The sequence below is a fragment of the Thermobia domestica genome, chromosome 1, assembly GCF_964235325.1.
Source record: "Thermobia domestica chromosome 1, izTheDome1.hap1.1, whole genome shotgun sequence".
Lineage (NCBI taxonomy): Eukaryota > Metazoa > Arthropoda > Insecta > Zygentoma > Lepismatidae > Thermobia > Thermobia domestica.
In genome coordinates, this window is record NC_137454.1 from 358,942,405 (window position 1) to 358,957,759 (window position 15,355).

The following is a 15,355-nucleotide window of genomic DNA, read 5'->3' on the forward strand; positions in this document are numbered from 1 at the left end:
AATAAGGAAACACAGCACTATACTGCGGAGTATAGTTTTGATTTCAGTGTGCCAGTGAATGGTGTATGCGTCAGTAAACATTTTCTTCACATTTCTTTTTATACAAGTGTCGATAAAATCAATCTGTGACTTTTAACCATTTCTGAGTTCCGCATATTATAATGAAAACATATAAAACATTTTAATAAATATTTTGCTTAACATACCTGGGATGTTCAATCCAGTTTTCATATTTCTGGTTTAAATCCGCTAGGGGGCACAATGGCTTAGCGTTAGGGCTCTTACCTATGATGCCAGGCAAGTAAGATTGTAGTGAACAACACTGTGCAAGTGTATTTTCTTTGGGTATTCATGTCCGTTTCCATCTTTCATCGAACTCCTTTAGCTTAACAGGCAAAAGCATCGGATATTTTGCCTCTTTAATAGAATCCTTTGCCAGATCTGCGACTTTAAAATACTCTGTACATTCTAAAGCAAAAGATAAGAAAGTGATTTATTCTCACTATATCGATAGTTTCTGAACGTAGAAACTTGAGGCTAATCTTCTTGTATATCTGTTTTGCGAATACTCAAGTAGTTGATGACGTACCAAATCTTACCTCCCTTATATATACACACACACAAAATGAAAGGAAATTAATTCGGGACAGATCGTGGAGAAACTGAGGTAGTAGATATTTATTAGATTTATACTAGTTTTCAGTACTCAAAATACGTACGATGAGTGAATTCTTATTCTGTCTTAGAGGGTTATTGTTTAACTGGGTAACCTTATTATGTCCTTTCTTGCAAATTCAATTGCTTATATTTACTTTTTTATTCACTTCAGTTTATCTTTACATCTCTTATCAAACATTGTTCTAATATAAAATTATATAGATTAGAACACCAAAAATATCTATGAAATAGCAAAATATTGAATATGATAACTTGGTAAAAATTTAATTGTATTAAAATGTGTTTTAACTCTAATATTTTGTGTGTTTTTCCTAACCAAATCATACAGCACCGCTTCTGTGCTTTATCAAATTTTCTGCTTTTTACCATTTTGATTTTATGCTATAAATATTTAGCTGTAATTGAATATAATATGACAAAAAGTCTTACGAATTGGAGCCCATTAAATTAGATTGAAAATTATATTCATCACAACCAGCTAGGCATTTGCAGGATTTCTTCGAAACTTTATCTACAAAAAATAAATAAATAAATAAATAAATAGAAAGACAAATTAACAAATAAACACTAAGACAATATTGATAAGATTTTCTACTGAAATATATTTTTCATTATAATACTTCGCTAAAAACGAAATAGTAAATTAATATTATAGATACACCGTATTTTAAAAAATACTAAATAAACTATCGATACTGAGTGGATGAACTAAACACGTGAGAAATAAGTCATTTTCAATTATAAATATATTATTACCATATATTTGAGATCATAAGTCATGATTTACAGGTCATTGTAATTTTTCAGATGTAGATTGCTGAATTTGACACATAATAAGTGTATAGATATAACCATTTGAAGCTTAAGAATGATGAAATATCATCAAAATCATTTTCAGGTGTTATAATCTGCATAAAATTAATTTGTAGGTTAATCAGTTAATTATATTTTCATAATATCACTGAATCCTCACAAAATATACAGTACTTTTTTCAATATATCCGTAATAATGTCAAACACAATGAATTCGAAACACTACGGTAAACGAAGGAAACTCAACTGTGTGACCTGGGTACAACCGTCACAGAAATTCAACATCCTCTTTTCGTAACTTCAACATGTTTATGTTTCTAATATTGGCAATAGGCAGAAATAAATTACGCATATGTAACTTATAACCGCTAAAAGGGTTCAGTATAAATTTCGAGATACCAAACCAACAACAATAACATTGCACTAAGGAATGCCATTATATTAATGCATGCAGGATTTGTTACATAAGAGTGAGTTACTATCGTTAAGAAAAAAACCATTGCATATTCTTGAAGAAAGTAATAATCGTAAGTTTGAGCCCCAAAAACGATGTTACACGTCGAAATCTTGAACAACAATATCAGGAAGGTCTAGTTGATGGTACAGCTGAAGTAGATTTGCTAATGTTAATGTTTCAGATTTAGGATTTTAAATCGTAGAGACAAAACTCTCATCTCAATTCCATCGAAACATGATTCAATGAAAGTGCCAAAACAAGTCCTTATCCCGATGGCAACACTAGAAGGATGGTCGGCCATCCATATACTCATCACTAATGGAAAGCTGAATGAAACCCAAACAAAAGATTCGTCGGTTGAAAAGATGGCTCGCTAAGAATATAACAGGTAGTTATTGCTAAGATACAATTTGATCAATTCCCTAAGATAACTGCTGAACCTGTACAGATTTCATACTAAAATCGTATAATTTGAATTATCAAATATTTATATAAACTTTTATCCGTCATATATTTCCGTTCAATCATTATCACATTACTTCATTCTCACCATTTCGGATTTGGAGTGAAAATTATTGCGACTTTTGAATTGCTGATGACTAGTTTAATTTTAGAGAATTAGGTAATGAAATTGACTTCATAGGATTCGATTGTCAATGTAACGACTGAAACTTTCGGTTCATATCTTTTTGATACAGGAATCTCAGTTTCTATAGAAAAATATATTTGAATTATTATGTCAATATTAAGTTTCATTTTGGCAACATATTTTCTTTACAACCAAGAAGTTTCTCACGTGCTCTTTTCCGCATAGTTCTAGAGAGTATCTATATGAACACAAATGCTCAAAAATTCATTTAGGCAATATGATTTAATGGTAGTGCAAAGATGATCATAGGAACTTTGTCTGTGATATTTTGTGTCAGAAGTTGCGTTACAAACCATATTACTCTGCAAACATTCTTGCACTCAAAGCATATGAGAGTACTTGGTATATAGATACTCTCTCTTCCTTTGTACTATGCAGCTTTGTCAATATCCAGTACAAGTAGTCAACTGAACATTAAAGTCATTGATTGATTACTTGACTTCGTTTTATTTATAATTCCCTCTACGATAAATGGTTTGCTCACTGTGATTTGGTCTCTTCTGAAGCATTTAAGAGAACCCGAGATGAACTAAATCATCTTATTCATCAGTAATATTCTTCTACGGATAAGAAAAAATGACTCAATTTCTTTTAACTTAATCAGCTTCACAAAACGTTTCCACTACTAAAATTCCATTTATAAAACTCTTTATATTGTTCATATGTTCGGTTGCGTAATTTAACAGTGTTCTAATTAAAGAGAGTTTATTTTCGTTATTCCAGTCACGCGATTATTCAAACTAGCAGTACTCTTAACGTTATTTTTCAAATTATCACACTTAAGAATTATAGGCTCAAGATTTTCCCTAATTAGGTTGAACTTCGGTTTCGGTCACTTCATAGAAAGACTTCCTCATGAAGATAGATTCAGCACTCAAAGTGAAGTTTCAAGCCCCGGTTCTGCATGCGATTTATAAATATAAAGAGCGTGTAATCACGTCAGCACCAGAACGCTAAGTTTGTGAGAAGTAAAGCTACTAACATAAGAACCCCAAATAAAAAGTGATTAGAATGGAATGAGCATGGTCCAAGAAAATGAAAGTTTCATCAAACTCTCACTACATTTTCAAATAACTCCGGAATAAGTAGAAACGAAAGCAGAATACAATAACCAGACTCGACATAAAAGAATAGGTAGAGCACATAAAAGGCATGATTTTTTAAAACGCTTTGTATACACGTAAGTTTTAACGCAAAAATTATACTATTGGATTTAGACGTGTGTAAGGAGGGAATAGTGAATATAAAATGTAATCAGAAAAAGCCATCCACTTTGCATTCTCTTCCAAGTCCCGTAGGAACTACTTTCGATTAATATAGTAATATGCAATTAAGATGTCAGTAAAAGAACACCCAAAAGAAATATTATCTAACGAAACATTATTGGAACCGTCTTCTCAGTCATACACCACTCCATAGTAGGCATAGGTGGAAAATGAAGATATATGATTGTCCTCGAAAATAGTACAAATATATGTTTTAAAGTATTATTTACACATGCATACCATTTGAAGTGGTAGTTTGTTATGACATATACTAGTATAATATGTGATTTTTTGTCGTATATGGGTAAATCCATCCGCCGTGGGAAGAAATTTAAATCAGATAATGATTCTCAGTTTAGTTTTATGCTACTCAGATGATATGATAACAAGTTGAAGTTACAGTATGTCCATTCTTCTCAGTTACTTTTGAAGTTTCCATCCTAAAGATATTGGTGCTGCCCTTGTTTATTTTCATCAAGAAAAATTCGTAAAGAAGATTGAAGACGAAGAGAATGGAATAAGATAAGAAATGGAATTGGAGAACAAAATTATAAACTTCCTGGACACGACTATGACAACTTGTTGTTAATTGTCTACCTTTTTTCTTTATAGTCATGTCCAGGAAGTTTATACTATTGTTCTTCCCCAATTCTATTGCTACTCTTATTTATTTCTCTTTATCAAGAAAAAAATCTTAAAGAAGATTGAAGATGAAGAAAAAGGAATGAGACAGGAAATGGAATTTGAGAAGTACAATATAGAACTTCCTGGATGTGACTAAAGAGAAAAGATGGACAATTAACAAGAAGATGATATAGGAAAGAATGTGCGGCAGGTGTTTACTGCGAGGAAAGAAGTGATGTGGGTCACAGCACCAAGAGGAATTTTATAAGGAAATTGGAGAGGGAAATATAAGAAATAGATACTAAAGAAGACGTAAACAAGGAGGATATAGAGAAATTCCACAACCTACTATAGAAAAACGGGAAAACAAAGAGATGTTAAGAAAGAACAGGATAGAAGGAACGGAATTAGATAGGAGAGAAAGGAAAAGGAGGAGAAGAAATGGCATGGGATGCAGAGCATTCGGGAGAAGACAGAAGTACTAAAGAACTTACTAAGAAAAGATGGTGTAAAGACGTACAAAAAGGAGAGTAGGTAAAGTATCCTGGAAATGGTTAAAAAGTGAAAATAGAACGAACGAAATGTGTAAGAAAGATGAAGATATAGTGTATAAAGTGTAGTGTAAGGATTGTAATATGATATACATAGCGGAAACTGGGAAAACATTTAAGGAGAGAATAAAACAACATAGGGTTGATGTGAGACTTAAGACTGAAAAAATGCCATATATAAACATGATAAAGAAACGGGGCATGATATAGATTGGGAAGGTGTAAAGGTGCTATAAAGGGAGAATAGAACAATTATAAGGAAATGGAAAGTAGCAGAAAAGATAAAGAGTGAAAAAAACTGACAAACTAATGAACTGGAGGAGTGGACTGTTGTGATAACTTATTAAAACAAATTGAAAAAAGGAAAGACTAAACAGATTTACATGTAATTTATAAAAATACATTTAATACTATATATAGTTTCATATTATATACTGTATAGTTATATATAGTTTTGTACATTGTTATATTTTATATATATACATACATATATAAATATATATATATATATATATATATATATATATATGTGTATGTATTATATTGCTATATTATTTTATAATGAGTTATATTTAGTACAGTATGTTACTTTTAAATTATTCTAATAAGCATAAAAGAAAATTTAATTTTCTTAAGAAAATTAGTCAAATATAAACAACAGGTAGATTACAGATGTTTGAAAAGGTAAACATCCGTAGGAGTATAATTAAGTCAGGGCAGGTGGATGACAGGTGATGCCCGGTCAAGTATGTCTCAGGTGGGTTAACATGCAAACAATTGACTTTAGTAATTTCACTTTTAGTTTAAATTTCTATCTTATGGAGATATCTCTTTTAGTTAGTGTCTGATGAAGATAACGTTATCTACACGGTTAGACTGTATTATAGTTTTTTATTAAACAAGTATATACTCTGGTCAGAAGTGTTAATTAATCGTTTAGTGAGTTACAGAGTCGTCATGGATAGAGTTGTAGTGGACATAATTATCCATGCGTTTCCTCCTAGTATTGGTTTTTCTCTCACATTATAATTACACCATTGATTCCATCGTCATTTATTTGTTTGGGTAATTAGTCAGTAAAAATAAGCGACATAATTGTGCAACGGTTAACTGAAATATTTTATGTTTATTCCGATTTCGGTAAACTTAGAGTTGGTTTGAGATGTTTTCGGGACTTTAGTTTTTGGGACTGTAAAAGAACAGAGTCATTAAAACAGCGTCGAATATAAAATTGTCTTTATGAATATAAAATTGTCTTTAATAACATATGGTTATTAAAATGAGGAGGCGTTAGCTTTAGAAAAAAAACATTATGAAGATATTGTGTTTTATAAGGTGTAAGAGATAGTGAGATTACTGGGGTTTTCGATTCAGTACTCATAGCTAGAAAGAGAAATTTCTGCGTGAAAATGTTAAGGCTTTGTACTTACTTTCGAGTAATTATAACAACCATGGCAAATCAAAAGGGGACGAGAGGTTGAAATGTTCGGTTTTAGTATCATCTGTGAAATTATTTTGGACAGTCGTATTCTGTCGGATAACATTTTACATTGCTAAGGCTGCGATCCAGTTGACAAACAAACTTATCAACCTTTCATTTGATACAAAGTTATCTTGATTACTGTACGTTGATCTGCAGGTACCATGAAAACAATTCTCAAAAATAGTAGCCACCACATCGCCATTCGCAATGTGTGCCCGAAATGCCAAAACTGAATATAACCTACAATACTTGCAATATCAGGTTGAACTTCCAGTCGATAATACCCTACTTTTACAGATTCACGGAACGTAAGCAAACTAAAATTGAGAATCAGGGACAGATTTGGAAGCATTTCTTCTCACTTCATACTTCTAATTCTAGTTACTGCTATTGTATGTTGATTGCCTACATTCTCACATATCTTCAATAGTGTTTAGGAAATCCCAAGATATAATAACTCCCCAACTTACACCCATTAGACGACGAGATTCAACGAATGTAAAAATTTGATCAGTGTTTTCCCAATTAAGTATCGTTGAGTTTAAGTTTAACGTCCGTTTCAGCAGCGAAGCTATATGAGATTCGACCTACTGATAAACGTGGAATCTGAGACAAATGAGTTCCTGCCAGTAATCGAACACGCGTCTCCTTTGCGAAATTGCGTACGCTAACTGCTTCGACACGAAGGAACTCCCATATGAAGCACCATTGCGAAATTCTTTATATTTTCCCGGAGAAATTAACAAAGTGAATTTCACAGTTCTAGGATATCTAACATATCTAGTTCTACACTTCATAACTATATATGGTTCCAAAAGATACGGACTCTTACACAAATCAGAAGGTACATTTACTACTCTTTTCAGTTAAAATTTCGAAGTGAAAATTGTATGTAATTGACCCCACAGTATATTGTTGAGTGGAACTAAATCTCCACCCTGCTAATTCCAAACACACGACCTCAGTGAGAGATAATCAATTTCCCAATGTGTTCAAAGAGAAATAGAAGAGCAAAACTATCATCCCAGTTTACAACATATATGGCAAGGGAATAGCAATGATAATAGCCAGAAGAAAAATAATTAAAGTCTGAGTGAACTAACAATAACACTAAATGAGCAACGTTAACCGTAATGTGGATTGTTTTTCATATTTTATATTTGTATACGTTTTAATTTAATGTTAACATAAAATATAAACGATAAAAATGAAATCATACTATGTGATGAAATACTGCACATTCATCTCTGTCAGAGGATGACAGGTACATCCTACCTCTATGAAACCTTGTATTACCGATATACAGTGCACTAAGGATAGTAACGGCTGAAAACCATTCAAAAACACTCAAAAAGAAGGTTAATTTATGATTCATAGATAAGATTACATTCTCAACTTTTCCCCCATTTCCGAAAATGATGGTATGCTAAATGGATTTGGAGGGGAAAAATAGCTTTCAAATTGGTTATGAACTTTAAGTATACAAGCCAACTCCTATGCAAAATTACGAAATATGACAATAGCATTTTTCTCCTACGTTAAGCATTTACTATACAGGAAACCATATATTAATAAAATATTATAAATTCTATTCCCAATATTATTTTCTCTGTTTATTTGTCTTTTGTGTATTTGCCATCAATTTATTTCATTTGTATATCAGAAATACTACGCTACGGATTTTTTTATTGAAAGCATGTTTATGATCTTTAATGTCGCACTATTATTTCATTTAGGCTAAAATATACGAATAATTGATTAATGTGAATCATTGTGAACATATTTATTCTGCTGTCTAATTGGAAATTTAATCCAGAGTCACATCTACCAAAGGCGCATTATCTTTCTTTCCGGAAACATTTTGCGGATATCGTCGTTTGAAAAATCTCTGCTTCAGCTTTAATATTATAGTTTTATGGCATAGTCTTGGGGTCAATATTATTAAAGTTTTCAAATAATGAAATAATATTTAATGTATGGCAGGGAATCAAATGTTAGCAATTGCAGTATTATAGTTGGCGAGCATATGTACTATAATACGTGTACTAACATTAAAAAATAGTTATACACTTCAAGATTTTCTTTCTTGAAGAGTAGGTACAGAACATTGAAAAATAACATTTTTCTACAAATTACAATTTATTTTCTTATTACCTTGGAAATTTGCAATGCATCCTAATCCTCTGGCATCACAAGGCTTGTATAGACCTGAAAAAAGTATTGTCTCTTTACGTTTGAATTGTATTAATCTTTTTGATACTCTAGATTCCATTAAGTTCTATTACGTTATATTGACCTCTCATGTTTATTATAAACAATAATAACATCCTGATGATAATTTAAAATATTTATTAATTATATTTCAGAAACATTAATTATGATCAAATGTAAAATTCAACGAATATTTCATAATTACTTTCACTAGTTCGGAAACAGAGAATCATTCTCTTTTCTGTTTCTTTTATGCATAGCTTGGGCCATTCAAATTATGCGCTGCAAATAATTATAACACAGATCACATTCTAACCTTCTGTGCGCGAGCCTTAAGTCTTAACTTCCTTGTAAATCATATATTTGAATCTAGTATTCCCAGTTCTAAATGTTACAGAACTGTTCATTTAATCACTGATACTTTGCAAAGAGAAATTTATATTTCCTCATCTTCAAACTTAGAAATATATCTCATTTTTCTTTATCAAGTCTGCGCCATTCATATCAAGCAGTGTTGTTGTGTCTTTGGAATACAAAGTCAGTTCCATATATATATATATATATATATATATATATATATATATATATATATATATATATATATATATATATAACAGTTTTGTTATTTCATTCAAGCTAGTAGAGTTTATTTTAATAATAAGTCTCTTTCCGGCTAAAATGTGTGACTGTTTTTCGATTGCACACGACGTTTCTGTTAATAGTTCAATCAGTCTTAAATTTGTAATAGAAGTTTTATTTCTCTTTCCTGCCTCGTAAACCATGACAAAATATATTTAAGAAACGGAATTTAGTCTTCCAGTTTCGAAAAGACTCGTGTCCATTTACAGAGAATCGCACAAAACTTAGAAGATATGTAGGTTATGCATGTTTTGTAAAATTTGAAATATTTCAGTGTGTTCATGTGAAGAACATCAATATCCCTGAATATTTCCAGTTCAACAAAAAGCATCGATCTTGCAGTTTTCATAATTTCAGGGATTTTCTGTAAATTAACAAGAGCCGGTTTGAAACTGGATAACTCAATACATTTGGCAAAATATGTTATTACTTTATTCAAATTCTTTGCTACTAAAAATATTTCAATGAAAACTCTAGTTTGGGTGCTGACCAATTTCTTATCATAAATTATTTAAATATAAAATTGAAGAAGTTAACAACATTCTAATTACAAGAAATATGGTTATTTGCTGAAACCATAACTAAGAAATGTAAGGAGATTCTACTGAATTTCAAACTTATTTTTACTACACGCATCAGTAAAATCCCGGCGTCTACTGTATATCAGTCATAGTATGACATTATATTCAAATATGCTAATAGCTAACAGAGAGAAAATTACATGAGACTTAGGTGAATGAAATATTCGTATACTAAATATTTTCAAATATAAAAGTTAGTATAACAAACAAAGTATTCATATTTGGATTTGTAAAGGAGAAACATGTCTTTAAGACATTCACAAATGATGAACTACTATACTACCATCAAAAATGACCATCCATCGTAACCTGAATAACATTTAGTGAGAAATACTTTATAAAATAGTTTCTATTTGATAAACAACTTGATAAACACTTTTGAATATATCAGGTACAGTAACATTAAGTCAATCAAACGTATATTCAGATTAATGCTTATGAATAACCTATAACTTACTAATGTTATGCAATTATGTTCTTTAATTAAATTCACCATAATAATAATAATAGTCACTGAATATCACTAGAATCTGCCTTATGTAGGTTTATTTGAAAGGTAAGTTTCTGATGTTTGTACTAGATAAGGCTATCTAGAATAAGAACTTACAAACAGAATGTATATGGGACGCTGATATTACGTGAAAACAGTTTGTTTTTAATAGTTACGGGCTTGCCCAGAAGAAATGTAAAATATTCAATACAAAAATATCCGCATATTGCAGTCAAGACAGGTGCAAGCAATGTCCTATACACCTTGTAACTTAATCATTAATTGTATGCTAAATTACATGATCAATCCTAGAATTATATTCCTTAGTAAAATCAATTATTTCCTTTTCATCCGCAGGGTCTCAAATATAGTAGCAGTAGCTTGGTGTTAGATAACTTATAAAATATGTTCAGCTTTTGCGATTTATATATGTGTTGGGATTTTTATTAGATACCACTGTCTACGTCAGATTTCCCTAGTCATTTTATATGTTTAGCTCTTCCGTATGTGAAGTAATTATTACTTTACAAAACATCCCAACTCATTTTGATTTCACGAGCCGTTGAAAGATCATTATTTTTCTTCAGATTTCAGTAAATATTATCTAATTACATTGAGATATTATGCATACTTCTGGTTAACCGATGGTTCTGTATTGATAAGTTGTTAGGAATTTATCTTGGGAAAGTTTTCTTTAACTGTAATAAATTTCCTATATTGGGTGGATTTTAAGCACCTTTTACAGTAACATCATAGGATGGTCATTGGTTTCATATGTCCAGTTTCCTTCTCAACAAAGCATGTGAGAAACGATGACTCATAGTAAATCATCTTCAAATAATGATTATCTCATTTATTTGATAAATTTTTAATTAAAGGTTATAGTTCTGATTATACACAGTATTATGGTTAATATAACAGACTTTTATTTTATGACCACTAGACTGATTCCAACAATTTTACACAAATGTCTTTGAGATATTCTCTACCAATGGATTTCTTACATTTCAACACCTCTTCTCTGTTATTTTGTATCATCATCTTACACAAGCATTCTAACGTCCTCTAGAGCCTAATGCCTTCTCAAGATTGACCATTCTCTTCAAACACCAATATCTGTATAAGTCAGTCCTTTTTATAACTTCAAGTGGAACTTGGGGAATATAGCATCGACGTTGTGCATCTGAGGTTTAATCATTTTTCAGGGGATATACTTCAATAAACGTCTTCATGAACATTGAGGTGTTCTGGTATTGATTTACATGATGCAAAGTGTATTAAGGGCGTATATCTTTAGAAGATGAAGAACCATCCCATTGGGTCACCTTGTTCTGATTCACTGTTGTAATCACTTGCACTCACGTGATTAAAGTTCACAATCTATTTCATAAGAACACACCAGCAACTAATCCTCTTCCTCCTCAAGGCACTGCAGAACAACATTCGTATCATTTGTCATCTCTATCTTCCGGCGTTTTGACACTACTTGTTACGTATATAAGGGCGCGGTTGACAATTGTCACATAAACCCTGCTGCAGAAGGAATTTATTTCTTACAAAGTGTAGATGGCAAAGGAAAGTGTACTATTAAAGGCAAATCAAACATCAACAATTAACGTTCGACTACCTAAAGGACAACTCAGAATTAAAAGGCAGTATAGCAAATTTGAGAAAAAAATTACTGGGGACATCTGTCCCCAACGCGCCTAATCTAGGGTTAATCTTATCGATATAGATTACATCTGTCTAATGTTAGATATAGACGTATTTGTTCATACTTGCACTTACTTTCGTTAGCATTTAATTATAACTTATAATATAAAAACTGAATATATATTAGACGTTAACACAATTCTGAACCATTTAGTTTATTGCAACCTAATTACGTCACAAATATATCAAAAACACGATTTCTTCAATTATGGAGGAAATGTTTGGATTTATAGAGAATTTGTTCTCAAAAAACCTGGCAAGTGTGTATATATTTTCAAATGTTATGCTCGGTGTATTTCTAATTTGATTCATACATACCTGTAGAAAGAGAAGCAATGTAGATAGTCACTTATAATGATTACCTACTGTTAACAAATATTTTTTATACGTGCTTTAAAAGTAGTATATCTAGGTATTGTATAAGAGTAATAACCATTGAAACTCAAATTAATAAATAGCAAAACATACACCCGGGAGTTCGAAATATTAATACAAAATGAAATGAATAGGACGACGAGGGGAAATATAAGTTTTATTATTTTATTTATATCTACATAAGTTTAACATTCACTCATTGTGATTTGAACGCAAATTCACCTTATTCCCTTCAAAGAATTAACCGGATTCGGTTATAATTATATTTGTCACTGAACACAGTGATGATATTTCAACCAAATGCTGGTGCAATTCTGTATTTTCTCCTAAGTAATGAATTATTTACCATGCCATAATTATACACTTCTACACAGCAACATTATCCCTGTTTTCCGCTATGATCAACAAGAAATTAACGAAGAAAATGATTCGTTCTGCTATATTTCTTGATATTTTTATAAAAACGAAATACATTTGGTGGTGTTTGATGATAAATTTCTTTCAAACTTACCGAAAGGAAAATTTCTCAGTGACAGGAGAAAGTAAGAGGGCGGAAATGTTAGTATGAAGAACATTAATTTAATCCAGTGGACTAAAAAATCCAAATACCGGGTACATGAATATTGAAGTTCAGGTAACTCAAATAAATCGCTATATTTATCCTAGGTGGATAATTCTATTATATTTCCGAGGACAATACTTTGACAATGAGAACCATTCTGGGTTATTTGTTAGCCTATTTATTTATGTCGGTTGATTATTTGGTATTTAGCTAACAGCTTGAGAAGCGAGGCTATATAAGAAATAAAACTCGTTAAAGTAAGATCAGAAACAAGTGAGCACTCAGAAATCGAACACAGGTGTCTCGGACTATAAAACTAATACACTAACTAAATATAGACAAGAAATGCATTTATTTAGCCTGCGCTAACAGTAATATATGCAGCTTATTATTTAAATGCAGCCAGAAGTACGAGAGATGAACTGTGGCTAATTTGACTTTGAGAACCTCTTTAAGCTAACTAGTTGGTAGGTCTATATAGTGTATGATGTGTATACAATACATTGGTACAATTCGCCCACCGTCGAAGTTCGAAAGTATCCATGGGAAGTAGGTATGTTGCCAGGCTCCGTCAAATTTTATCTTTGGTAAAGAACAGTGTCAGAATCCATTGAAATATCCTTGGGATCCAGGTGAAAGTTGTTAATTGCTATACGAGACACAGACTCTAACGAATTTTTCAGTGGTTTTCCAAATGAGATTTGTTAGTTGCTAATAGGAAATAACGCTCCATGGATACTTGTTTGATGAAAACATTGAGTCACATGATGTGTGTGTGCGTTTGATCTTGTATATCTGATGTAGAATTATAACGTGATGAAAAGTTGCGAACGAGAAGATGATGACGACATAGACGGAATGTAGCATGTACACGAATCTGCACACGAAATGAATATTGATGTTGAAAGACTAAAATTGGAAATGAAATAATTTTCCGAACTCACACAATCACATAGGAATGAATTATTTGACAGTGTACAAACACAGCCGTCGTGTAGGATGCTGATATTAAATCTTTGGAGCGTATTGATCAGAGAAGTAGGGGTCCCTCTATATCTCACCGAGTCAGCAAAATTTTTCTCGATTTTGATAGGTTTATAGAGATCACGTGACTTTAGGCCCCGCCCACGCAGGACATTTAAATTTAGTCACGCCTCTTCTCACATGTTATGACGTCATGAGTCACCCTGCGGAGAAATCCCATACTTTGGATCTAGAAATTTGTTCCCTTTTACGGGTAAGATGAGTGCTTTCGTACCTTGATGATGATTGGTTGATAGAGGTCATGTGATCTTAGACCCTAGGATTTTTTAAATTCATTTCCTTTTACGAGTATCTTCTTTGATGAGTACTTTAGTAGCATGATTTCCATTGTCTGATAGAGGTAATTGAAAATTCAAAATTTTACATCACGCGGTATAAGGTCATGACATACAATGCGGGGAAATCCCACACTTTTTTGTGTTGAGGATTTTTAAAAAATCTGTTTCATTTTAAGGTCATTCTCTTAGATGACTGCTTTGGTACCCCGATTTTGATTAGGCATGATCTTAGCCCCAACCCATGCGAAAAATTCAAGTTTTCAGGTCACATGATATGACGTCCTAGGATCAGGGATCCGCCCTTGACCCAGATTTCAGAACTACGTTCACTTTTATTTTTACTGTACTGGTTATGTACTACCATGAGCAAAATAAATGACGCGTCTCTTTATTTTGAAGTTTTTTGAAAATATCTCCGTTTTCTTTATATGTTCGAAATTTCGGAAGGTTTCCCCAGCAGGACAGGTTAATAGCAAACCCGTTTTTAATATTTGTGTTAGATATTAGCTTAAAATAAAGAAATTAGAAGCAAAAAACATTAAATCGATAGAAATCTCGAGAATTACCAACTCTGCTAAAGTGGGAAATTTTCAAGAACGCGAGGGAATTCTGCAGTTCAACACGAAGCAGCGACATCTATGTCATTGAGAGAAGCGTGGATTAGATCTACAAATGAAAATTTTAACGAAATATTTCTAGTATGTCTTATTATATGCATTATCAGCGAACTCCAAATATATGAATCTATGCTAAGTATTAACGTATAGATAGTGCAAATAGTGGAAATTACCTATGGAAAAAGACGAATTGTTAGCCCAATCGTAATGAAAAATCGTCTTTACTGTAGAACAGGTTCAGCTTACGTAAGAGAGCAAATAGCTCAGTTAGGTAAAGCAACGAGTTTGTATACCGAAGGTAGACGGTTGTCATTTTTATCACTAA